The following is a 22671-nucleotide window of genomic DNA, read 5'->3' on the forward strand; positions in this document are numbered from 1 at the left end:
CCGCGGTACAGGAATTAAATCGCTGAACACTGGTAGTTTCGACCTGGATTCGAATCAAGGCTAACGGGCCGGCTGCATGGATGTTTTCATAATTTTCTGTATGTGTAACGTGTATGGGTTGTCAATTTCTCTAAGAAAGTTCAACATGAAGGCATCCTACTGTGCTTTGCCATAATAACCTAATCTAAGCCTTCAGAAAATGACTCCACGAAGGCCTGCCATCTTAAGAAGGTAACCCTCGTGGCTTTGCTACATTCAAAGAGCCTAACGCAGTTCTAGCAAGCGAGCCGCCGAACACTGGTAGTTCATCCGGAGTTCAAGCCTCGATAACGAGTTGGATGCATGACCGATTTTGGTGTTTTCCAAATTCACCTGCTTTGGCGTAATCAAACTCTATAATTCTAAACAAACTGACGTTCGGTTCGGCTCCAACGGCTCTAGCACCACGTTCCAAATTATAATTACAGTTCAACAAATAAATGTCTGGCGTATACATTTGAATAACCTAAGTAAAAAACAAAAGGGGGCTTTTTAATTTCTTCCACAACCAAGCATGCATGCACATAAAGCGAATAAAGAAAAACTTATGGAGTGCAATAGGGTTCTAATCCATAACATATTTAGTTAGTGATCGCCATCATTGGGAGCTATAAATATGCTATATTGACGGGAAGGAGAAAATTTTACTTCCTGAGTGAGCTAATTCAGAACTAGTCATTATTTCGTCTGTCATCTTAAATTTAGGATGTCAAATTACGTGACTAACAAAAACCTAGTATTTATATGAAGCTTGATAAAAATCAAAGTTTTGAAGACGGTATATGTGATCATGTTCGGTTGATTACCATTATGATCAGCAAATAACAACAGCAATTTACTGATGTCTTTCTTATCTTTATATTCAGATGTAGTTTTCAGGGCAACTAGAGAAAATTTATTAATTACTTTTATTATTTTTGATACTTTATACGTACGAAGATACATACTTGTAGGAAGAGAGATATAAATATCATATTTGAACAAATAAAAATAAATCGTGACGTGAAGACCCTAGAGATACGGCTTCTGATTGCTTTTCAAATTTTTACCATATTAGTAACGATATAATCGAATAATCTTTCAAAGGTTATTGTTTACCGATTTTAGGTAACAACTAGAAAACATTTTTTCGAACTTATCCTCAAACAAGTTTGCTATTGGTAATGAATACTGCTGTATCATGAATCAGGTACGGCGCTATGCATTTTGCTGACTTTGTACGCAATAAATTCTGTTGTCAAGTGCCCTTCCCACAAAATTCTAAAATTTTATTGCTTGATGCTTCTCTGAATTTTACAATTTTGCTGTACCTAAATTCTGCCGTACCGGCAGTGATCATGATTTCAAATTCCCCCTCCCCGAGATTTACTGTGTTATCTGAAAAACAGCTCACAAGTTGCTAAAAATAGCTATAAAACTGGTTCCACAGCTTTTAGCAACGGCCTCCCGTTGTGCGTTTGGAAACTCAGCTTTTGAAAGAAAAGGAAGGGGAATAATTTCTCTCTGACTACAGTATAGATGAGGTCCGTGACTTTGTTTGAGCTACTGCAGAATGTTCTGAAGTACACTTTTTTCTGTTTCGGCAACATTCATCTTGAGAATTCAACACTTGTTCATTAGCCCTTAGTAATTGACAGAAATGCTTTTAGAAAGTAGTGGGTTCATTGATACCAACAAAATGGTTGGTATCAATAAACTGGGGATACGTTAGTTTCAGTTGTTGGGTTCAAATGAACCTTTCAAATACTAAAAAAGTCCTTTTGCATAATCGAAAGAATTTCATCTGAGAATAATTTTTCTACTTAAAAATGAGTTTTGCAGTACTTTTTAAATACTACTTGTATTTTTATTTTTTAAAATTTTCATAAATATTGTAATTTATTATTTCCAATTTTAATAACTCGCAGAAAAAACACAATTTTCAAGAAATTTTTTTATTATGATTATTCAAACTTATACTAATATACAGCATCTTTTATATTCCTTATACATTTGACACTGCATGCTTCAACCTGCATGTAAGTTTCTCTTCCTTAGTAACTCCTGACCCAGAGACGTCTGAATGAAAGCCAAATCATGCACAAAATTTTCACCTGAAAAAAAAAAAAAAAAAAAATGATAAAATATTTTTAACACCATATTCTCGACCCCCCTCCCAAAAAAAAGAAATTGCAAGAAATACAAATTTCTAACAGAAAAATGCATTTTCAAACAGCTGAAATTGTTTCACAAATTAATAATGCAGATAGCAAATGTAACATATGGCACTATTGCCACTCAGTGCAAATCTCTGCATATCCTAAATTCTGCTGGCTGATGTCTTCGTAAGTTCTGAACATTTTTTTAAATTTTGCTGCTCAGTGCCCTCTGCTAAATTATAAAATTTTGCTATGCACTATTATCTAAATTCTAAAAATTTTGACTACCACTGGTTGCACAGGCCCTGATCAAAGCAAAGAGGCAAGATGCTACCTGCTATTGATAAACTGCCTTATAAATACCACAAATCTAAATAAATATCAGTTTTATTTCCAAAACAGAATTATCTCACAGCTAAAGCATTGCCTTTGCAGAAAATCTTCTAAATGGAAATAGAATTGCATCCACATTACATGTGCAGAATCCCAATAATTCATTATAAACAGTTCCAAACCATAGTTAGTCTTAGAACTCACAACAGTATTCTTCTTGGAAGTCTTCCTAAGGAAATGGTAGTATATTCAGGGAACATGTGGGCAAAATCATGACAGTATATCACAAGCCTAATTCTTGACCATACATACTAGAAAGATCACAGAAATTCCTCACAGGAAGCTAGATTCATATAACAAAATTTCATGCAAAATATGGCATATGGGAAAAAGCAAGGACATTATAATCACTAGCATAGTTTATACCCAAATGAGTTGCAGATGGTGCACTATGTGCTCACAGCTGATTATCACTAATGCAGATATATATTTACTAATGTTTAGATGATGTCAGAGGAATGATGAAGTATAGCAAAATATACAAAACATTAGTCCTTAAATCCAACACATTTTCTGATTTTCATACCATCTAGAATAATAGATTTGACGTTAGGTACAGTATCAGAATTTTGGGTACATGAAATGTGAAATGGTTTTTTATTTTCAGTCACTGTTTCTAGTAATTTGTTCAAAAGTAACAAATAAGCTGGTTTCAGTCTGTCAATGAAATGTTAACTTGTCTGTCCTTAATTAAGACTTGGAAATATTTATCATATTTTTTCACCACAAAAAAATGGTCCCTCAATAAGCAACTTCAAGTACCTTTTTCACACGATCAGTTCTCACAAACACATGAGAACATGATCTGAAGTGTTTATGCATAAATATTTTATGTTTGTTAGCAGTTGATAAACTGGTGCTGATCCATAAAAGACAGTAAATTTGTTACAAATGGTTCAGGTTTAGTTTTAGTGGTAGGTAGTCGAAAAACTCACATGGTAACCTTATTTGCATAAAATATACCATTTGAGCTACAGAGTGATTAGTATCAGGACATATTGCAACTCTGAATCCTAGAAGGATTTCTGTCCATCTGATGTTGCTGTGAGCCTTTATTGCATTTTTTTAAGTTCTGAGAAACTGCTCAATTTTCCCACTGCAATGTGGGTGGTATGGAGTGGAACGTAAAACTTTAGCACCACATACTTTTGCAAGGCTCTTGAAAGGCTGCGACTCAAACTGTCTTCCTTGATCTGAGATTATGGAACTAGGCACAACAAATCTGCTAAATCCAATGATTGTAAAATGCTTTGACAACCATTTCTCTTGTGATATCTGGTAAAGAAACTACTTCTCCCAACAGGAAAAATGGTCAATAAATGTCAGATAATACGTCCTACCAGCAGATGGTGGTAATGGCCCAATCAGGTCAACTTGCACAATACTTAATCTAGCATGAGATGCTTGGAACTCGGCTATTTTAGATTTTGTATGCCTGTTGACTTTGCTCCTTTGACAATTAACAGGACTTTAAGTCTATTCGTGAATTTCTTTCTTTATATTTGGAAAGATAAATTTTTCAGTCATCTCGTTGACAGTTGTCCTGATACCAGAGGAGCAAAATTATGAATTTGATGAAACATTTGTTGTCTAAATTGCTTTGAAATAAAAGGCCTGATACTGGTTGTTGGGCTGTCACATCTTAATGTTTTCCAAAATGCTAATGTAGATGATTTAAATTTCAGTGAAGCACTACCTGTCATTAAATATTGCAATTCTTCATTATATTCTTGAGCATCTGCTACTGCTTCATAGCCAGTAACTGAGACTACTTCAACTGCAACTAAATTTTCTTTGGCATCAATATGCTGAATATCAGTTGAAAATTCCGATATATACTGAAGTTGGTGTTGTTGTCTGGGTTATGCCTCCCCATTCTTTTGCTTCTATGCATATGACAGTGGCTTGTGATCAGTAAGTATGATGAATTTGCGTCCTTCCGATACATGTTTAAAATGCTTGACAGAAAGATATATTCCTAAGAATTCTCTGTCATAGGTACTATAAACCTTCTGTGCATTATTTAATGTTTTAGAGTAGAACACAATAGGTTTTCAGTCTTGTTCTTGTTCTTCCAATTGCTGCAATACTGATCCTATAGGAAAGTCTGATGCATCTGCACACAAAGGGTAATCCATTGGAAAACACAAAAGGGCACCATTGACTAAATCAGATTTGCACTTCTCAAACTGGTGAATTCCTTCATCTGTGCAGGCCTACCAGCGGCAGAGCGGTAAAATCGCTGAACACTGGTAGTTCGGTCCGAGGTTCGAATCCCGCGAACGGACTGGCTGCATGGGCGTTTTTGTGGTTTTCCCCATGTGTAACGTGTATATGAGCCAGTTTCCCTTAGAAAGTCCTCCACGAAGGCATCCCTTCTCTTAGGCAGATAGCCCTAGTGTGCTTTGCCATAATTAAATACGCTAAAAACCTTCATCTGTGCATGGAACTTTACAATGATCTTTTTTTATCACCCTTTAACATTTCGTGTATGACTCCTTGAGTTTCTGCAGCATTTTTCAAAAAGCATCGATAAAATTTTATCATGCCCATAAATGAACAAAGCTCATGTATTGTCGGTAATTTACATTGCAGATTACTTCAACCTTTTCTGGCAGCGAACAGGAACCTTCTGTAGTTATGAGGTAACCCATAACTTATGTTTAATATGTAATACATAATGTAATATCCCACCACATTACCCATTTCCAATCCTCAGATGTCCAGTGTCTTTTCTCGACACCACTGAAAATGAAGTCTTGCATGTCGGCAGAACTGAGTGATTTTCTTACAGGCACCAAAACTATGCATTCCTATCCCTCTGCAATTCGCTGCGCATAGTTCTAGCTGAAATTTGTTGGGAAGAGCCTTGGTTGACGATTTGTGATAGTTGAATCCGCGTTCTGCCGTACAATTCATCGGAGATACCGCCGATCACTGTCTTTGAAAACTATGCTCGAACTGCAGTTACATTTTTTAGAGAAGGATTCGAAATCGATGCCCCCACTAAATGTGCACCAACAATAAGCCCCTTTTTCAAATGGTGAACGATCTGCCGCCTTTTTTTCCCCATTTTACTTCATTCATCATGAAAAGCACTCTTACACCTTATTTATACTGGCATTTTAACCAAGTATAATCCACATCATAGAAAAAATTTGGATATTTCATCCCTAGCATGCATTCAGATGAAAATCTGAAAGGTTTCTTATTGATTGGCCAGTGTGTGTATTATTATATTATGCAACATGAGGCAGCATTAACATGTGGAGCTGGGAAGGCTTCTAATGATCACCTTTCTCTCTTGTGAGAGCAGGATGCACTGAAATTTGATGTCCTTATTTTTTAGCAGAGTTTTGTAGACAAGTGGATCATTCCACGTTCAAGATATAAGCAATCATCTTTCCACGATACTCAATTTTGTATGTCTTCTTCTCAAATATCATTGTATGGATGTCCTTCCAGCTGAATCAGGAGTCCTGAATTGTGATAGGATTAATGCAAGCCACTTGTTTGGTGTAGCAAAATCTATCTTGATTCTCCTGGGTTGCATCGTTGTCAGTGTACATGTCAGGCTGGGTAAGTAAGAAAGTAAGTTTTAGGCTTCCCTGCTCCGTGAACTAAATCACACTGCAGGCCTACTCCCCCTTTGGGCACGTCGTGGAGGTTCAACCTCCACTATTATCCTCCAAGGGAGCAGCGCACCACCTAGATAAGACACCAGGCAGCACCGGTCGTCTAATGCTCCTACCAGTCGCTTGGGCGAGCCCGTCGCAGCGGGACATTACCCAGCGAACCTGGGGGAAAACCCCCGGGCTACTAGTACCACGCTGCGCTAGGACGTGCCAGACTCCGAGGCCGGCCAATAAGTGACCTTTCCCAGAGCCTTCAGAACCACTAAGTTCATAAATTTTATACCCCCGTGGCCGAGACTGCCTAGGTACAGATCCTAGCCAGTAGCTTCGCAGAGTTCTCTACGTCAACCCCCGGGGGGGGAATGTCAGGCTGGGTACTGGCATTTCTATTTCCATCAGCTTTTTTGCAGCATCAAAAACCTTCATTCTCATGTTAGCAGACACTTTCCTTACTCTTTCTGGCTGGTGACAAATAGTTTTATTTCTTCTTGGCTCATTGCCGGAATCTGAACTTCCGCCGATCGGCTTATAGCAGCTATCATCATTTAAATTTTCTTGCCTGCGGGGTCACCAGATTTTATGACTTTCATCATCCCCAGGTTGCTGTTCAATGCTATCCGCTTGCTGTGAAGAGTTTGGAAACTTTCATCTCTGGATGCTCATTTTTGCTTTTGCAGGAAATCGTTATGAGCAAGCATTTTAAGGTGTTTGAAGAAATCAAGGTCACATTCTTCAGCAGCAGTGAGAGGAACCAGTACTTTCGAATATATATTCCAAGTTTGTGATCTCAGAAACAATAAACTGGAAAAAATTCCTCATTAATAATGCAGAAATCAGTAAAAAATTCAATAAAACCATATGGCACGCTAGGCCTTCCTACAGTGCTCCTAACTGAAGTTGGTGCACCAAACTACTATAGCAGTATCAGGCGAAACACAAAGCGAGGGGAACTAGCAACTTAACGCTCACTGTCTCGGAGTCCTCTCCGCAAACGATATCTATACCCTCTTAAGCAATGTCCTTGCCTTATAAAGCACATGTTGTAGCATACAGGAAAGTCCCTCATGTCCAATAGAATTCCTGTAAATCCAACGTATCTTTTTGCTTTATAAAGCACATGTTGTAGCATACAGGAAATACCCAATGTCCAATAGAATTCCTGTAAATAAAACGTGTCTTTTTACTCAGTACAATTGTAATTTCACTTTCGATGCCAAGTTATTAATTTCCAATACTTTCAAAAATTTCTGAAGCCTATCAGAATACACAATGTAAATAATTGTATTGGAGATCTTTCTTTGTGGAGCTTTTCCTTGGAGAACTGGAGTTATACTGAAATTACTGATGAATGAAACCAAAATATTTCATTGCAGACAATGTTTACATTGAAAAGTATAACACTTGGTGTAGAAAATGCTCACAACAAGTTAGCAGCTATAAATGAAAGCACACAGGAATATTTGGAAGCATAACTGGATGAGGAAACATTCGGAAAGAGATATCTTCTGCAGTGGGAATGAGCACAGGATATGTAATCTTCAAAAGTTGATTACTGAAATAAGGCAGAGTTCATCAGATGCATTTTTTTACAGAAACAGTGACTTTGTGGAGGTCATTACAGAAATGTGGTTATACTTAAATTACTGATGAATAAAACCAAAATACTTCATTGTAGGCACTGTTTACTCTGAGAAAAACATGGTGCAGAAAATGTTCAAGTTAGCAGCTACGGGAAAAGCACACAGGAATATTTAGAAGCAGAAGTGGATGACAAAACATTTGGAAATGAGATCAATTTAATTTTCTGCAATGGCAGTGCAGCACTGGAGATGCTCTCTTCAAACATTGATTACTGAATTATGGTACAGTTATCAGACACATTTTTCTACAGAAGCAGTGACTTTGTGGAGGTCTTTCTTGGAGAAATGGAGTTATACTGGAATTACAGAAGAATGAAACCAAAATACTTCACTGCAGGCATTGTTTTACATTGTGAAGTGTAACACGTGGTGAAGAAAATGTTCACATGTTAGCAGCTATGGAGAAAGCACACAGGAATATTTAGAAGCAGAAATGGATGTGGAAACATTCGGAAAAGAGATCAATTTAATTTTCAGCAATCGCGTGCAGCACTGGAGATGCTCTCTTCAAACATTGGTTACTGAATTATGGTACAGTTATCAGACACATTTTTCTACAGAAGCAGTGACTTTGTGGAGGTCTTCCTTGGAGAAATGGAGTTTTACTGGAATTACAGAAGAATGAAACCAAAATACTTCACTGCAGGCATTGTTTTACATTGTGAAGTATAACACGTGGTGAAGAAAATGTTCACATGTTAGCAGCTATGGAGAAAGCACACAGGAATATTTAGAAGTAGAAGTGGATGTGGAAACATTCGGAAAAGAGATCAATTTAATTTTCAGCAATCGCGTGCAGCACTGGAGATGCTCTCTTCAAACATTGATTACTGAATTATGGTACAGTTATCAGACACATTTTTCTACAGAAGCAGTGACTTTGTGGAGGTCTTCCTTGGAGAAATGGAGTTTTACTGGAATTACAGAAGAATGAAAACAAAATACTTCACTGCAGGCATTGTTTTACATTGTGAAGTATAACACGTGGTGAAGAAAATGTTCACATGTTAGCAGCTATGGAGAAAGCACACAGGAATATTTAGAAGCAGAAGTGGACGTGGAAACATTCGGAAATGAGATCAGTTTAATTTTCAGCAATCGCACTGCAGCACAGGAGATGCTATCTTCAAAAATTGATTACTGAATTAGGGCAGAGTTCATCAGACATATATTTATTTCTTGTATTCAAATTAAGTATATGTAGATGTACATCACTTAATGGCTATCACTGTTTACAAGCAGGTGTATACAGTATGGTGGAGAAAATGTTCACAAAAAGTTAGCAGCTGCACAGAAAATATACAGGAATGTTTAGAGAACAAGCATATCAGGCCACGAGTACTAGAACAAATTCAGAAAAGAAAAGATTTTCATTTTCTGCAACGGTAGGGCAAAAGAAATGATGCTATCTTTAATAATTAGTGGCAGTGCAGCACAGGAGACTATCTTCAAAAAATGACTGCTGAATTATGGCAGAGTTTATCAGACTTGTTTTGCTTTCTACAGAGGCAGTGACTTTATGGAGGTTTTCTTTACAGATATGTGGTTATTCAGAAGTTACTGATGATTGAAACCGAAAAACATCATTACAGGTATTGTTTACATAGCGAAGTATAACATGTGGCGCAGAAAATGTTCACAAGTTAGCAGCTATCGATCAAAGCACACAAGAATACTTAGAAACAGAAGTGGATTCGGAAACGAGATGACTTTAATTTGCTGCAATAGCAGTGCAGCACAGAAGATGTAATCTTCAAAAATTGATTACTGAATTGTCAGAATTCATCAGGCTTATTTTTCTACAGAAGCAGTGACTTTGTGGAGGTTTTCCTTGGAGAAATGGACTTCTATTGGAGTTACACATGATTCAAACCAAAATACTTCTTTACCGCAATTATTTAAGTTCAGAGGTATAACATGTTGTGCAGAAAATATTCTCAACAAGTTATCAGCTATGGATCAAAGCACACAAGAATACTTAGAAACAGAAGTGCATGAGGAAACATTCAGAAAAGAGATGACTTTAATTTTTTCCAATGTTAGTGCAGCACAGGTGATGCTATTTTAAAAAATTATTTATTGAATTATGACAGAGGTCATCAAACTTATTTTCTTTTTCACAGAAACTGTGACTTTATGGAAGTCTTCTTTGCATAAATGTAGTTTTACCAAAGTTACTGATGATTAAAACCAAAATATATGATTGCACGCATTATTTACACTGCAAAATATAACATGTGGTGCAGAAAATGTTCACATTAGAATGAGAAGTGGATGATGAAACATTCAGAAAAGAGATGCAATGGCAGTGCAGCACAGGAGATTCTAGCTTCAAGTATTGATTACAGAATTATGGCAGAATTGATCAGACGTATCTATTACTGAAAGCAGAGACTTTTTGAACATATTTTTTTAGAGAAATGGGGTAATATTCTAATTAGGTATGGATTTAATCATAATGCTTTGTTGCAGGCATAGTTTTTATTCAGACGTAGAAAATGTTACGGTGTGCTGGCTTGGCTTGTTACTGATTACAAATCAAAAATAATTTTTGGTTTCCTGATTCTTTTCTCTCCTGCATTCTTTCTAGGAGATGAAATAATTTTATCTGCTTCTGAAATTTCAATTTCTCTTTTTTCTTGTGTTTGTTTTACAGAAGCAGTGGCCTGTTTTTGTTTCTCATTCTGTGCTCTAGCATCAACAATATACTTCGGTTCTCTAAGAGACATTTTTCTTGGTGCTCTTGGATCAACAAGCTCAGGAAGAATACAATTCACGTAAAATTTTTCGAGTTTTGGAACTAAACTAATCCAGAAAGTTTTGTCTTCGGGTATTCTTAATGTGATTGCATCTTCTCTGCATCATATATATAAATCACACCAATTCCTCTCTGTTATGGCTAACTGCCCTTGAATTTGAAAATAATATTTGTGGCTTTTCGGTAAATAAAGATTATTATCAGCATCCATCCGAAGACCAACAGAATTAGGCTTGCTGAAAAAGTCTGACAAGTCTGCTGAGAATCTGGCTGTATAAGGACATTTTATTTCAAGTAATCCATCTTCGTCTATCAATCCATCTGGCGAAGTACAAAGAAAGGGATATTTAGGATCAATAAAAAGGCCACAACGTCTGATGTTTTTCCCATGTGCTTTTCCTTGTATTGATTTAAGGCTACTGCTTCGTTAGACAAGCCATACTTTAATGCTTTAGTTGAAACGTTATCATTATATATGATACGTTTCACTAAAGCAGCACTGAGTGTTGTTGGACGCCTATCAGCAACATCTTTGAAAAAGGATGATGATATTCTTCTTGATCTTTCGTGACACCATCTTTCAGATGATGACTGTCCACGTGTTACGGCCTCAAGAGAATCTTTTTTTGGAACTTCAATTGATATAAAAAAATTTTTAGCTGCCAATTCATATGCTTCATCTGATAGGTCTGGTTTCTCAGGAAAATCACCATAAGAAATATCCCCACCTTGCTGAATATGTCCTGCTTTCCTCATATTTCTCTTTTTCTTCTCAGTGTCAAAAAGTCTACGTCTCTCAAGGCGTTTTACATGGCGCTTATTTCTGGAAGCTAAGAATTTCAAAGTTGGAGTCCTGGGGCTACTTCCTGTTACAGCTTTTTGTGCATTTTTTTGCCACTGCTGTGCTGGATTTTGATAGGCCATGACAGCAATACTCGCACGCCTGTTCATGCCACCAGCTTTGGAAAAATCAACTCTTTTTCCACCAAATGTTTTACACAGTTGACTCATGAAGCTTTCAGCAGGATTATTTGTGGCATTCCAAATAAGAGTACTGCTACACGATATCAGTACTCTTCCCACTTCTGCTTCAATAGCTTGCAACATACCTGAGGAAAAAATTTCATTGTATGTGCTGTCCAACTCTGCACCTTTCTTTGCACAAAAAGCACTACAAGCATCATGCTTGCCAAATACATGATGTGGCCCATTTCTCAAGTCAGATACTAATGCATCAATAGCTTCTTGTGTGTGCTGATAATGGCTAGGTAAAGCATGAGCTTTTATAGCTACTCTAGCACCTCTGACTAACAGTGGCATTATAATTTTCAGCAATTTACGGGCAACAATTCCTTTAGCCCCGGGGAAGCGCGCAGTATTTTGCTGAAGTTTCTCAAGAGCTCTGCGATATCTTCGAACAGCATGGTTAGCACATTCTACTTTGATCACCCGTCCTCCATATGAAACGCTTTCTTTCACTTTGGCCATTGTGTTAGCATCTCCATCTCCAACAAGTCGAGTACATCGTATTTTGTGAACACACTGGAGATAATTCAGACCTTCCACAATGGCACTGCTTTCCATACCTGTAGAAGGCCCATTCCAATTTCGCCAACAAAGGTGCACTTTATTTGGCATCTTGCCATCTTCAATAGCACTGCATATAAGGCACACTTTGTTGCGAATTCCAACAAACAAAATTTTCTGGTTGACCATGCCTATAATACCAGATATGCCACTTGAAGCATTGTAACCATGCCCATAGCTTCTTTTACACCAACCTCCATCAACAATGACAGTTATACAGTGATAACCATCATTATCTTTATCATTGCGAAGTTCTGCCTGCCTTTTCTCCTCTTCTATAGCAGCACACATAGTTTCCTGTGCACATCCCTGTATTATTTTGCCAGTAGTTCGCTCACAAGAAGCAAAGGTCGAGTTGCTCATATACGGAATTTCCATGATGCTAAACTTTTCCTCCTCTTGTGAAAATCCACTGCCAGTAGATAACGCACCTAATACTGCAAGCTGATTTAGGCTGCTTTTCTCCATATCAGAACAAATTGTTGCCATTTCCCCACATAAAATTTTATCACATACATAGTTATATGTAGTGACAAGACCACGTCGAATCACTTTGTTAAAAATAAATGATCCAAATTTACAATTTAGGGAATGTTGCTCTAATGTCCTAGCCTGCACTATTACAAAAGACATATTGCAAATTGTTCTGCCAGATGGTAATGGATTTGCCTTTCGTTGATCTTCCCTTTCGATAATTAAAGGTGAATCAGGACACAGAAATTCATCATTAAGGTTCTCCTGAAGAGGCTCAGACTCCAAGCTAAAATATATATATATATACACACAATATATATACATATATATAATTAATATATATAAATATTACAAATTAGGTTTAAATTTGGCTTATTTGATGACAGCAAAGCACTTGATCTTCCTAAGAGGAGGAATGCTTTATGGAGGACTTTCTAAGGGAAATGGCTCATATACACGGGGAAAACCATGAAAACGCCCATGCAGGCAGCCCATTCGCAATTAGGTTTAGGAAATTTAGGCAACAGATAGCAAATAAATTAACAATAATAATACACTGGATTACCAGTATATTACTACAAGAAGATGAGTCATCTTCACAACTGCTGCTTCCATGCTCGCAGTGTCATTTGCTCGTGCAATATTAGTCAGTACTTTGTGTGCCGGAGGTTTCACATGAAGGGCCTCTACACCTGAGTATAAAATGTTCATGTTCCAGTAAACACTGAATTCAGAGGGGCAAGAATAACTCTTTCATGGTGGATAACTCAGTTACCAAATGGCTTTCTAAGGCTCTATTCAAGCCGTTGTATAAATGTCATAATTCCCAACTAACAATGCTTTGTAGTCAGACCTTGCTATGTCACAAAAACTAGTTTGGGCATTAAGCTTGAAGTTTTCAACTTTGTGCCGACTTGATATAAGAGTCGGCCATTCAGAGCATATACATAAAACCTATTGAGAGAGAAAGCTGTAGACACATACATGCATGCACAAATTTAGCTTCTCTAATTGGCTATGGCTTAGACCCTCTCTCGCAGGTGTGAATGGAACTCCCACATTTTGTGCCTTATGATTATGCGTCTATGACATTTATACCATCATGTGAACGGAGCCTTAGGATGGCATACTAAGAAGATGCACTGTCTTGTGGGGATAAGCAATTTATACTCCTAAGCCTAAAAAAAAAAACTTGGAAAAAAAAAGATCACGACTTAAATTTGTTGTCTAATTGCTCTAATTTGAGGCACATTACGAGAGGAAAGCAAAGGTAGTAATCAGAATTATTTAAAAAATTTTATCCTTATATTTTTCTTAAAAATTCTGTAAAATAATAAAATTTTTGGTTTTCCTCAAATAAATATATATGGAAAAAATAATAGCCACATAATCACAGATTTCATTTTGTTATATTTTATTAACAAAATTTAAATTATTAAAAATCTCTTTCATGAAGGGAACATAAAACATCATGAAAACAATGAAAAAGAAGCAATATTTAAAAAAGATAGTAGGCTTATTGATGAGGCTCCCATCAAAAGAATCAAACCCCAAAATATTTTCATTTGCTTCAGTGTCCCGTCTGAAAATTTCACTGATTTCAATGAATATATTTTTAAAAAAATCTTTTATTTTCAAGTTCTTTCATGCAAAACGTCCAAATTTGGTACAAATCAAATTCATCCCCCTCTTTTTGATAGCTACAATATTATATTTAACAGTTTCAATAGCTATCAGTATGTAAACAACATAATGTAACACCATAAAAGAAAAACATAAATGATGACATTTTAATTTTGGCATAGAGAAATACATATTTACCCCAAAAGAGAGCTTGTATTTCTACCTTCTACATCAGAGTCAATAACTGAAATGTCCAGATCAGAACTGAGAAGAAAAGAACCATAATTAGTTTAATTAAGATACAATAACACACCGACCAAGTATTAATTTGAGAGTCAAGCAACAAAAATCAGCATCATATTTTGAAATATTCACTATTTGAAAATATAATGCTGATGTTGGTTGCTTGACTTCTAAATTAATACATAATTAGTTAACCATAATTAAGTAACTGTAATATCATGCACAGCTAATATCTATTTTAAAAATAAACCAACTTACCTCAGGAAAGCCTGGTTTATCTTAGGAACATTAGCTGTAACTTCTGGCGTAGAAAAGTCAAATTTTTCACTTCCGGACCTAAGAATGAAAGAAATAAACTGCTATAACATAATTAAAAAAAAAAAAAAAAAAAAAAAACATGAATAAATAAATAACACATAACAAATTTAAGCATTAAGCTATGTATGACTACCACCCATCTCAGACAGTGCGACAGATATTGCTGTATACTGTTTCGCCATATCCTGTGTAGCTATTATATCATGCTGTATAACCACAGTTTAGAAAAATTACAAAATGTGTTATTTATATCTATCTAAAATGGTACATTACTACATGATTTGTAAGAATAAATTAGAGGGCTCTGCGAATGAAATTCCTTCCAATTAAAAAATGTAGGAATAAAGAAAATGCAGAAATGAAAAAGGGATTATATTTTTTGTACAGAATCCAGATGAGATATTTTTCAACATTTTAGAAATTTCAATATTAATTTTAGGGGCATAAAATATTAGGCCCCTAAAAGCAGAATATAGTTTTTAAATGTTCAGATAATCTTCCTATGAGAAGAATTCCTTTGAGAAGTATGGAAATTTCCGGTTATGTTTTTACCACCAATCCTCGAATTCCATATCACAGATTATGTTCTTACTGCATTAATATAATATTAACAAGACATAGTGCACAATAAAAATTAAGCTTTATTTAGGAACTTCGCGCACACTGCCCGACAGCCTGCCTGTTTCGCTCTGCTCGCTACTCGTAAGAAACTTCTCCTCTAGGGTTGCCACACTTATCGGAATGCGCAAGGCGCGCTCCTTATCGCCATCACCACAGAGTTTCCCCCCAGTTCCTTTAATGGCTATTCAAAGGAACGACATAGGTTATGAAATTATCTCAGAGTATCCGTGCTGTCGGGTATTTTTTTTATGATTACAAAATTAGAATATAAAATTAGAAAAGATCAAAATGCAATTCAATATATAACAAGGTATTGACACATATAATAAACATGAAATAACAAGAAATATGTTAAGATATGAATTTTAAAAAAGTGTTTTAAATTGTTACGTAAGAAGCAAGTTTCTTAGGGAAGTGAACATGTCTTCCTGATCTGGTGACAGTTTGTGTCTTAGAGAGTTCGTTTGCAGATTTATTCTGCTGAACTGTCTTTAAGTCTTTATTTGTTTTCAGTTCAGGCAAATTAGAGTCCGAAAGCAAATAGGCTGGTTTCACACGGTCTATAGACACAGTAGATTTCAGACCGTTAACATCTATTGTGAAAGTTTTGTCCGTTCTAGAAAGGACTTTATGCGGACCTGTGTATGGTTGGCACAGAGGTGGCTTTACTCGATCGACACGTAAGTATACATGCGTACACGACTTTAAGGTAGCACTTACGTAACATTTTTCTTGGCAATGTGCAGATGTTGCTATTGGATTCAACTGTTGCATTCTATGCCTAAGATTCGTGATAAATTGTGTGTCATACGGAGATATCTTAGATGACGTTATCATATCACTAGGCAGCTTGAGAGTTGTGCCGTACACCAGTTCAGCACAAGATGACTGTAGATCTTCCTTTACGGCTGTCCGAATACCAAGCATAACAACTGGTAGTGTTTCAGTCCAGTTATTGGTCTCGTGAGCCTTGAGAGAAGATTTTAAATGTCGATGAAATCGTTCAACAATGCCGTTTGACATTGGATGATAGGCTGTTGTTGTGATTCTGTTCGTACCCAAAATGCGCGTGAATTCTGCAAAAAGTGCGGATCTCATTTGAGAACCTTGGTCTGTTGTTATGATCGATGGGCAGCCAAAACGAGATATCCAACAGTTGAAGATGGCTCTGCAAATGGTTTCCGTTTTCATATCCGGGATGGGAATGGCTTCAGGCATTCTGGAGAATCTATCTATTAGAGTCAAAAGGTACACATTGCCTTCTGATGGAAGTAACGGTCCGATGATATCCATATGGATTTCTGAAAAACGTGCATCAGGAAGAGAGAATGTGCCCAGTGGTGCTTTAGTATGCCTAGTAATTTTCGATTTTTGGCAAGATTCACAGGATTTCACCCAATTTTTGATATGACGTTTCATATCGGGCCATACATAACGAGAACAAATAAGCTTCGTAGTAGCTGCAATTCCTGGATGTGACAGATTATGCAGATGGTTAAAGATGAGTCTGCGAAAGGAATTCGGAACAAATGGACGAGGAATGTCTGTTGATATGTCACAAAGAATATTACCATCAGAATATTGGCACGGTTTAAATTCCAGTTTCAAAGATGATGTGTTGTTTTTGAGAAGGTCTTGTACCTCCGGATCATGCCGTTGAGCTTCCGAAAATTTTTTAAAATCCAAAAATGGAGATTTTGTTATGGAATCAATTTCGATTCTTGAAAGAGCGTCAGCAACGATGTTTTTTGAACCTTGCACATGCCTAATATCAGTAGAGTACTCAGAAATAAAATCTAAATGTCGCAATTGTCGAGGTGAACATTTATGAGGGTTCTGTTTAAAAGCGTATATTAACGGTTTTTGATCCGTATAAATTATAAAATTTCTGCCCTCTAACATGTGTCGGAATTTCTTAATTGCAGAATAAATAGAAAATAATTCCCTATCGTACGCGGACCATTTCTGTTGACTTTTATTGAGTTTCATAGAGAAAAATGCTATAGGTTCCCATGTTTGTTGAGACAACTGCATAAGTGTGCCGCCGATTGCGACGTCTGAGGCATCTACCCAGATGCTTAGCTGGGCTCCGGGAATAGGGTGTCTCAAAAGGGTAGCCTGAGCAATGGCATTTTTTGCAGCAATAAAGGCTTGTTCAGCATTCTCGTTCCAATTTAATTGTGGGGATGAATCCTGAACACGAGAACGAGATTTCTTTTCATTAATATAGCCTTCTAACAATTTTATTAAAGGAGAAAGAATATGTGCTGCTTTAGGTATGAAACATCTATAAAAGTTAAACATGCCTAAAAATCGGCGAAGCTGAGTGAGAGTGGTAGGTTGAGGAAAATCTAAAATACATTTGACTTTGTCAGGAAGAGGTTCAATTCCGTTTTCACTAAGGTGAAAACCTAAGAAATCAATAGATGTTTGACCAAAGGTGCATTTTGAAACATTTATGCAAAGTCCATATTCCTGAAGTTTGGAAAATAAAGCTTTCAAATGCCTGCAATGTTCCTCAGAATCTTTAGAGGCTATGAGCAAGTCATCGACAAAAGCGTAAACACCTTCTGAATCCCGCGTGACTTCATCTATAAAACGTTGAAAAGTCGCGGATGCATTGCATAAGCCGAATTGCATACGGATACTTTCGAATAAACCGAATGGTGTGCATATGGCGGTTTTGTGGATGTCGGCTGGGTTAATTGGTATTTGATGGTATGCCTTAATCAGGTCGACATGACTAAAAATTTTAGTACCGTGCAATGCAGCAGTAAAATCGGCTAAACATGGAATAGGGTATTTGTCTTTTATTGTTTGAGCGTTCAATGCTCGATAATCTCCTACAGGTCTCCATTCCAGACTTCCCTTTTTTGGAACCATGTGAAGTGGGGATGCATAATTGCTGCTCGAAGGTCTCAAATGCCCCAATTGCATCATAGTTTGAAATTCTTGTTTTGCTATTTTTAAGCGATCTGGAGCTAACCGACGAGGTTTTGCAACCACAGGTGGACCTTTAGTTATGATATAATGAACGGTGTTGTGTTTAACAGGTTGGTTAGGATCTGGTAATCTAGTAACTGAAGGAAATTCTTTTAAAATTTTGTGATATGGTGTATCACTAAATACAGTTTTTACTGAATAAATGCTTGCATTTTTCACGCAACCGACGGTTTTAAAATGCGTTTTTAAATCTTTGAGACATTTGTTTCTGAGATCAGGCACCAATTCAAAGAAATGGAGAAAATCTGCTCCAAGAATGGGTGTACTAACATTTGCTATAAGAAAAGTCCATGTAAACTGTCGTCTTAATTTGAAATCCAAAGAAAGTGTTTTTTGACCATAAATATGAATAGTAGAAGAATTAGCAGCGAAAAGTGTTTGTTGGGACGAATTCCGTTTTTGAGAATTATTTGCTGGAAGTAAGGACACGTCAGAGCCGGTATCGACCAAGAATGAAAGGTTTGTTCTACGGTCACGAACAAACAGGCGACGTGAAACTTGAGGCAAAGAATAAGTCGCCTCTATTCTTTGCTGGTTTCGTTTCCCTGCCATGAACAAGGTTTTGTACATTTGTCATCTCTACACTTTTTCCCAAAACGTCTATGATACCAGCAAACAGAATAATCTCTCCTTTTGGAATTGCTTCTTTCCTTATTGCGATCTCCGCGATTTGGCGAGCGACCACGAGAAAGAGAAATGCGATCAATATGTTTGTTTAATTTTTCTATTTGTTTAAATAATTTATCCTCAAGAGACTGATCGACTGTGCGAGAAACGGCACAAGTCCCTGGGGTTGGATTTACTTCTAAAATTCTGTCGGCAATTTCTGCAGCTTTATCTACAGTTAAATTGGAAACCGCTGCCAAAATAGACTGAACAATCGAAGGCAAACGTTGAAGGAATAATTCTAACATTAAGTTATCAGGAACATTTAAAGATTCTGCTCGACGTTTCATATTTCTAAGCAAATCGGAAGGTTTTTGAGAACCTAATTCTTCTCCAGATAATAATTGGCGAATTTCTTGCTGAGAAGATTCTCCTGAACGATTTATTAACTCAGTTTTGAGCTTTGTATATGGATCAATAGGGTCTGGTTTCATAAGTAAATCCCGTACTATTGATGCAGTATCTGGAGGAAGATGAGCAACTATATAATTATATTTAGTAATGGATTCTGTGATAGGTTTGGGGATGGCAAGAGCAAAGGTACTTTCACACATAATAAACCATAAAGATGGGTCTGATCGGTTATAAACCGGAATTTGGACGGCATGAACATCAGACATTGTGCAAGGTTTTTAAGCCAAAATAAAAGCAAAAATTTTACTAAAGAAAATGAAATTAAATGATAAGTAGAAAACAGAATTATAAAATGATCTATAATTACTACTCATCTGTGATCCGGAGGACGAAAATCGATGTAATCCATTACTTCTGGTTTGGAGATCTTGAGTGATGGCTTGTAGTCAAAACCGAAAGTGCTTGAGAACTGTTCATACGATTTAACACAGTCCGGGTTACCATTATGGAAATTTCCTGTTATGTTTTTACCACCAATCCTCGAATTCCATATCACAGATTATGTTCTTACTGCATTAATATAATATTAACAAGACATAGTGCACAATAAAAATTAAGCTTTATTTAGGAACTTCGCGCACACTGCCCGACAGCCTGCCTGTTTCACTCTGCTCGCTACTCGTAAGAAACTTCTTCTCTAGGGTTGCCACACTTATCGGAGGGCGCAAGGCGCGCTCCTTATCGCCATCACCACAGAAGTACACATCTGAACCACAATTAAAAAACATATACAAGAAGCTGAGGACTTCTGTTTGCAGAAAGTCTGTCACATAACATATGAAAAGTTTCTTATTGGTAGATTTTTGATCAGACAGATATTTTATTGTTATACAGAGAAAGCATTCACTCCCTTTATACTGGAGATAATTCAATTTGGACAATGGCAAAAAGGCTAAGCAAGCCTGAGCGTATTGGTCCCATTCTTGGCACTAGTTTGGTTTACGCTCAAAATACACAGCAGATATTTTCTAATTACCTGCATCCCAATATCAATTCAATTCAGCTTTTGGTGGAATTTACCATTTGTGACATATTTTTCAAAAACTACACTTCACAACATGCATACATGACAAATACACAGAACCATAAATAAACAAGCAATAATATATATTTATATATAAATTTTACTAAATGATCATAAAATGTTCCAACGCTAAAAGAAAGTTTTAACATCCAAGTAAATGACATAATAAAAAAAAGCAAGTTGAACAGCGAGCACATGAATAAATGTGCATACACCTGTAAAAATATACCATAGGTAACTGACAAAGCATTTCGTAGCAAACATATGACTATAAAATTTCCAATAATACATGTAATGATGGTGAATTCAATTTAGATCGCAAGAACATGCTCATACTTTTGAAAAGATTCAATTATTTCAGCAATACCTTGTGAATTGGAATTTACCCTTTCAATATTTCCCAACAATTTAGTGTGAATGGAGGAATAAATTGTTATAACAGAATTGAACAATTATTAGCATCCCCTCATACACACACATACAAAAAAAAAAAAAAAACTTTGTAAAAAAATCATCCGGGCAATGATTCTCCTTTGACACAGATCCAGTTGTATCAATAATTTCTGACCTTCAATAAAAAAAATACGCATATTTTACTTCGGAATTAACTTAAATCATAAACACGGGGTAGTCGATATAAAGAATAAATTATTTCTCACCTTTCGAAAACATCCGCTTGTTCGGAATCTTCCACGTCTCGGGAATTTAATTTCATATTTTTTTCTTGAGCTCGACGTTTATGCTGAATTCTGGATCTTTTATTAAAACCAGGATGTTTTTTCGGTCGTCCTTAATATTTTCGCATATTTTTTGCAAACTGACCACAGTACAAATAAATGTAAACAAAACGAGTGCGGAATAGCAATGCAATAGGGTTGCCGTAAACGTCATTCTGCTGACAGCTGACAATGTTTAGTGAAAACTGTGTATAAAGGAATATATGAAACGCTTCTAAATATTATTTAGAAAAAAATATGAGGTACTTTTCCGTTTCGCCGGCGCAAATCTCGCCAAGCAGACCAAGCGACAACATACGGTATACACATAAAAAATGTTAGTTCTAAAAGTTCTTTTTTTTTTGAAGGCAAAAACATTTTAATATCGCTTAAAATTTTATAAAAAGCCAATAAATAAAGACAATAAATTTGTAAAAAGACATTAATTTAAGAATTTACTATGCTTTCATGGTTCAACATCCTGATTCGCCGGTTCATATCACGTGAACCCAAGCGATCTCATCTCACGTAAACTACTCTACAAAAATCTAATGCTCTCAGTAATTATCTACATTAATTTCAAGTTAAATCTTAATTTGGAACACAAGTTTAAATGCAAGAAATATTTCAATTCGTACGAATAGCTTACACAGAAATTATGTAAAACTGCAGTGCTTTACTTCGTTAATGCATTCTCATTAGAATTGATGAATTTAACCCTTGACTTTACCTTTTCTATATTTTCGGCTTCGGGTAAGCGCTGTGATTGCATCCTGATTGACTTAATTACCGAAAATGGCCTTAGACATAAAACTGAACTACCTGATAAAAATTCTATGTAATTATATGCTAGTATTGAAAGAAACAATCAATCTGATAAGACAAAGCGGCGACTTGTTTTGAAAATGAGGCGTAAAAGGTTACCAGCGAGAATATTCCGTTTGGCATCGGTTGTACCATTATTGGCGAATTCATCGCTTGCGCCGGCAAAACGGAAAAGTACCAAATATGATTTATAACTGATATCAAAATCAATTACTTCATGAATTTTTGCAGAAATAAGATTACAATGTTAAATTTTAACTCGTAGCGTCATCTATTGATGGCTTTCCAAACTACACATTAAAATTACGTATTTCAAACTAATTTTTTTAAAATATAATATTTAAGTAAATTTCATTTCAAACCTGATTCTAACATTGTGATTCGAAAACTGACCTATTGCTTTATATTTCTGCCAAATTTCACGCAACATAGTTTCTTAATTAGCGATTCTGCGTGTAAAAAAATTTTTAGTATTGTAATGCTGCTGTAGTAGACCACCTTAAAATATTTTTTAAATTCTTCAATGATCTTGCCACAGTTCAAAAAACATAGCA

At 36.2% G+C, this 22671-nt stretch overlaps 1 protein-coding gene and 1 long non-coding RNA gene across 2 annotated transcripts in view; one reads left to right on the plus strand and one right to left on the minus strand.

Moving 5' to 3' along the window:
• Nucleotides 1-22671, plus strand: part of Bx42 (Puff-specific protein Bx42) — a 48433-nt gene that overhangs the window by 11201 nt on the left and 14561 nt on the right. The gene's annotated exons all lie outside the window — the stretch shown is intronic.
• Nucleotides 14441-21189, minus strand: LOC118202606 (uncharacterized). The gene is made up of 3 exons (XR_004760417.2): nt 21076-21189; nt 14789-14866; nt 14441-14551 (listed from the first exon to the last, which is right to left on the minus strand). It is a non-coding gene; the product is annotated as an uncharacterized LOC118202606 (long non-coding RNA).

Source organism: Stegodyphus dumicola, chromosome 9, assembly GCF_044657685.1.
Source record: "Stegodyphus dumicola isolate Sdum_Otavi_A_Nest chromosome 9, ASM4465768v1".
Classification (NCBI taxonomy): Eukaryota; Metazoa; Arthropoda; class Arachnida; order Araneae; family Eresidae; genus Stegodyphus; species Stegodyphus dumicola.